This window comes from Salvelinus alpinus, chromosome 15, assembly GCF_045679555.1.
Source record: "Salvelinus alpinus chromosome 15, SLU_Salpinus.1, whole genome shotgun sequence".
Classification (NCBI taxonomy): Eukaryota; Metazoa; Chordata; class Actinopteri; order Salmoniformes; family Salmonidae; genus Salvelinus; species Salvelinus alpinus.
Genome location: NC_092100.1, coordinates 37959171 through 37965170, shown reverse-complemented (window position 1 = coordinate 37965170; position 6000 = coordinate 37959171).

Here is a 6000-nt window from a genome sequence, read left to right as displayed (position 1 = left end):
GGCTCCAGAGACCCCTGTTTGATCGCATCATACTTATCAGTGAGTTTCATGTTAGCACGCCATTTGACGACTTCACCTCTGCCTTATGACATCACCCCTTTCAGGTGATACGTATTGATGTCTTCAAACTATTACATGTAGAAAATTTGACATTTCAGTGAGTTATATTAGAGATGGGGTGGTAGCTCTGCATCTTGTGGACACAATTGTAATATCATTAATTTGCAGCCGAACCAGCTTTGTACATGCATACATATGTAAGCAATGCACACACAAATGGTCACACACACACAAACGCACACACACACATGCACATCTCACACACACGCACACATATAGACACACACACTTACACAAGCCAGTGTTTTTCAATAAATATGAGTCTGCACAAACAGAATGTAGGTCCATAGTATGGTGTGCATTCAAAGGAGAGCATGGTTCATGGTTAACTTGAAACAAGAAAAGCACTTGAAACACGAGTTGACTCATAACAGAGGCTGGAGAATGAAAAACATATTTTCCTATGCATTTCTTTGACATTTTACAAGTTAATATCTTCACAAAAGGCATTTCTTTGATATCTTACAAGTTGAATAGCTAGGGAACATGAAAGAGACCTGTATTTGCTCATTTAGTGAGGCTTATTTTCCAACTAGCTGACATTTACTGTCCTTTTCCTTAATTAGCTTAATTGTTAAAGGTCTGTGGTGAATCCTTACAAAGTGACAAATAGGGAACAGAGTCATGTTTACATTTTCTTTTTATCCATTCTTTATCCAGGTAAATCAATTAACATCACATCCATTTAAAAGGCGACTTCACTTCCTGATTTGGCCTTCTTTTTCATCAAGGCTCGTTAACAAATGCTAGTGGCCATGAATGAAGGCAAACAAGAGTTGTCTTGGGGGTGTAGTTTGATGTGGGTGTTTATTGGGTGTGTCCTTGCCAATCACAACAAAAAAGGTAAGTAGTGAATACAGCAAGGTAAGCTAAGCTAGCTTTGCTGTGGAGAGAACAAAGTTTTGAAGTTGAGGACTTCTCCCCTCCTGACTGACTTTTCATCTCAAGATGGTCAGCTAATTCAGTTCTATGTGTAGGCTAAAGCCTGCGCTGACCTTGTGTTTAGCCAAGCTGATAGAAGCTAGCTAGCTACAGTGGTTACCTCAACTAAAGGTTTTGAGATTATGCTGTGGGATTTAGAGGTAATTTGTGGTTTAGTATGGTACCCTGCGTCACTGCTTCATTGCTCCAGACCACCACAAGGGGGAGTTAGACCACTGATTATGCTTTTGTGTCCCAAGGCGCTAATGTGTCTCTGACAATGAATGGGCGACATAAACCAAATAGAAACTGATAATTGTGCACAACTTCAAAATGTAATTTCAATGAACTGAATGATGAGGATGAAGAAGGTGATTGAATTTAGAACAATAGTGTAAGAATTACTATTCCTCTGTCCTGCACACCTGGAAAAATACACATATTTTTTTATTACTACTCGTCAGTATTACTTACTGTTACAAATTACTGTTGTTACACTAAGGTTTTTATTCTAAGAGAAACTACAATATTCAATTATATTCCATGATATTCTTAAGATATATGTGTTGACTGAATATAAGCAAGTGATGTCTGCTAAAATAATCAAGTTGATGGCACAGTCATATAGCCTCAGCACCTACATAAAGCTGAGTGACTTTGGATCAAAATAAATAAGTACCAATATTCTTTCTGATAGTCTTTAATAAAGAAATATTTTGGTTATCCTGACCTAGGCACCAAGTATTATAGTCTCTAAAAGGAAAAATATTACCATCATCTCTTGGGCATGTCATTTTTCATATGGATCCATAACGAATTACTATGGAAATAAATATCACTGAATGACATAAATATTGGAACAAAGTAGGCTAATGAAGGTAAACAAAATGTTGCTTACTGGAAAATACTCTTTCAAAAAAGACAGCATTCAGAGGTCAAGACAGCGCTGCTCTGAGACAAGCATGGGGATTGGTCTTGATAAATCAATGAGATTTTTATTTTCACTTAATCTCCATTTCGGTATTGGTTAGACTACAATTATGGTGTGGAAATGTTAGGATTATTTTGCTCTTACTGTAGTACTGTAGCCTACTCCTGACCGGTCACGTTGTACAGCGCCATTATGGGCTATTAGCAGGACAATAGATACTTTGTGTGAGGCAATTGATCAGTATTAAAAACTTTGTGGATGGGGCCTCCCGAGTGGAGCACTGGTCTAAGACACTGCATCGCAGTGCAAACTGCGTTGCTATAGATGCTGGTTCAATACTTGTGCCGGCCGCGACCGGCAGACCCATGAGGTGATGGTGGGATTTTGGTTTCTTTCCCTCAAAAACAGAAATAAATCATTCTAAATAACAAACTGGCTTAATTAACAAAAAACTTTTGACAATGTCCCTCCAGTATCTATTGTCGTGTCTTTGACTATGCCGGATTAAGTGATATGACATGCTATTCTATAAAATCCTTTCTCTGTAATTAATATTACCTGATTGAGCTAATCATGTAAATGTAATTAACTAGAAAGTCGGGGCACCACAAAATAATATTTATAGAGCAGTTATCTTCCGAATAAACTCTTAAAGACCTAGTAATATTTTACATCAATAGCAGTCAATATTAATCGTCACCTTATTTCAGTCTCATCTGAAAGTTGTAAATTCTTGGTTATCTTCACGAACCCTGGCTAACAAGTTGAATCAGCAATACAAAATTGGGTTTAATTATTTATTTACTAAATACCTAACTAATCACACAGAATTACATATACACAGAATGAATCATACCTTGATTACAAATTATGTCATAAAGGAAAACGTCCCTAGCGGACGGAACAGATATGACAGCTGGTTACACAAAGAAAAGGGGGTTGGGTTTGAGTGAAAGAGCGGGAAGACTGAAGAACAAAGGGAGAAGCTGTGCTATCGTAAATACAGTATCCTATGCATTCTAAATTACCGCCCATTTGGAAAAGGAAAATGCAATAAATATGCTGCGCTTCAATAGGTTGGTGGTAGATGGAAGGCCGTGTTGTCCAACAGAGTCCTTTGTCCTTTGAAGAGTGTCTCTGGTGGTGACCGGGAAACGTTGTAGTGTCGTCGTTGTGTGGTAGACGGGATACTCTGTCTGTCCTCTCCTAGCCCACGTTTACAGCGGCCGCTGCTAACTCAATGGCTAGGAGGTATCACTTCTGTAGCGAATAAGAGTTCAAAGTTCATACCATTCGCAACCAAAGCTCACGCTGAGGTTAGCTTCATTCTGTAGTTATTATCTGAATCCTTCTGACATCGGACCGTAATCCTAATGTACCCGGAACCGGAGATTACATTTTCGTCAAGGGCTTATATAGTGGAGGGAGAGAAGGGTGTGTTTCATAGTTTATAACCCATGTCTCTTCACAGGGGCGGGCCACTGATTGAGCAGAGCTCTAATCTTATGAAAACCCAATTCTCTCATTTGGAAGCTAAAATTACATTTAATCTTTTCACAAATAGTTTCATTTAAATTGCATTTAAATTGCGCAACAATTCCATGTGAATCTGATAACTATAATGTGTAGACTTTCCCAGATACAGTTTATGTCGTCCTGTCATCAGTCATAATGTCTCAGATGACAACCGAACTGACATCATATTCATTAACGCATATTTTCAACTGGTTCTATTACCGAAATATGGTTCCTTTCCCTCCACTTGTTAGATGTTCCCAGACTCTCTATGTTTAACAAAGGCTATTCAAGAGAGAGAGGGAAGGGAGAAAGGTATTTATGGGGGGGGGGTCATAAACCTTGCCCACAGGCCAACTTCATGACACTATGCTGCAATACTTTGTGTGCCAGGGGTCAAGGGTCAGTCTGTCATATCTGGTGTAATTCTCCTGTCTTATCTGGTGACCTGTGTGACCTTAGATATGCTCCCTCTAATTCTCCAATCTCTCCCCCCAATTGCGCATCTACTTGTCCAGTCTGTGTTTCTTTTACAACTGCTACAGAAGAAAGAAGAATGTGGGATCTTAAGTTGGTATAGAGAAAGGAAAGGTAAAGGGGATACTAGTCAGTTGAGAGCAGTGGTTGCTTCGCAAGGTATCTCTCCCTGAAAATACATGATCTAAGTGATTGAGAGTTGGTATTCAGCAGTCATAAAAGTATCCCTTATTTACTTTGATTTTGTCAGACAGCATAGGCAGCAGCTCTATAGAGATGATGACTTGGAATAAATAATAAAGTAATCAAATAAAACAAATGTAATATACACAACAACTGAAATATCTTTTCTGAGTAAAGTAATGTGCATGAATGATGGTTAATAAGTGATAAGCAGTACTGGGCAGTCACTACCATCATGGGACTTTTATTAATTGTTTTATTCTGTGTTGTTAAAGCATTCAACCCACATAATGCATAGTGCATTTAATGTCAAATAAAAACTAAATTGAAACCCGTAATTTTTTTAATAATCAACCTAAAACTGAACCAACCTCAAAAACTTGTAATCGCTCTATGAACAACAAATCCACCAGGTTTTATACATAGCATTTGAAGAAATAAAATATCATCACTCAAGAAACTTATAGCGACAAAAATAAGAATATCCTAGCTCTGTATATGAAATTAAGGACATGTGTATCTGGAGCATGTCTACTCTTTATATCTAATAAAATATCAGATATAAGGAAATATATAGTTAAAGATATCCCCTGAGATCCCCTGATATTGACCCTCGAAGTGTATTTTTCTCGCTATATGTTATTGAGTGATGATATTTTATTTCATTCAAATGTTATGTACAAAACCTGGTGGATTTGTTGTTCATAGTGCTGATTCAAAAATGATTGACAGATTTTTATTAACTTAATTTTTATGAATTTATTCATACTATTTCATCCTTCCACAATATATAGTCTGACACAAATCTAGGGGTGCTACCCAAGCAGGCTGGACGCTCGTTCTATCGGTTCGGTTTCTAGAGACACGACCCAGTCGTTCAGTCTTTTTGTTCTGTATCTATTGACGCAACCCAGTCATTCGTTCTAAATGTTCCATTGCCATACTGGCTGGCAACGTTCTTATCCCTTGCTTGCTGGCTAGCCAACTACTACTAACCCACAGTCACGTCAAAAAGTGCAGCCAGAATAACAGAAAAGTAGCTGCATTTGCATTTGTTTAAGCTGTTTTCTAGCTACATTTATTTGGATACACCCATAACAATGAGCTAATGAGGCGCGATTTTGCCTGGCATAGAAAATGTGCTTCCTCATCAGGACACTGTTGTTCAGAGGAGCTAGTCAACAACACAGCTAACACAATCACTTCAAATGGAAGTTGGAAAGACAGCAAACTAGCTGCACTTCATTTCGTTTTACTTTTTTTCAATTGACATTTCTTTGTATATATCCATAAAAATGATGCCAGCTGATTCATGATTTCAACTGGTTGAGAAATGCTGCCTGTCTGTCCATCTAGTCCCGACACGTTCATTACTATGGGACAGCTGGAGATTGAATTTGAATATTTAAAAAATATTGCAAATGTCGGAGAGACAGACGCAATGTTTATACAAATCTTAGTCTAAAAGAAATGTGAGATCATGTCTAGATGCTTTTTATAGTGGAGATCAAGTTTATAAATTGCTTGGCTGGGCTGATGAAACAGTGGATTGTGCAGTCAGATGGAACAGAGTTAATAGGCATTTTAACATCATAGATTTAGCAGGTGGAATTTGCGGAATAGACACCAGCTGGATTGCGCCTTTAACCAATCAGCATTCAGAATTTGACCCACCCGTTGTATAACTACAGAATAGATTCAGGCCGGTGATGGTGATACCGTTACTATGCAACCAGCTGTGAACGTTGCTGAGTGCTTGCTGATACATTTTGCTATTTGCTGCCAGAGCCATAGCTATATTTGTAGTAGACAAGTACAATTTATTTTTTCCCTAGAAAATAAACGAGCCACCT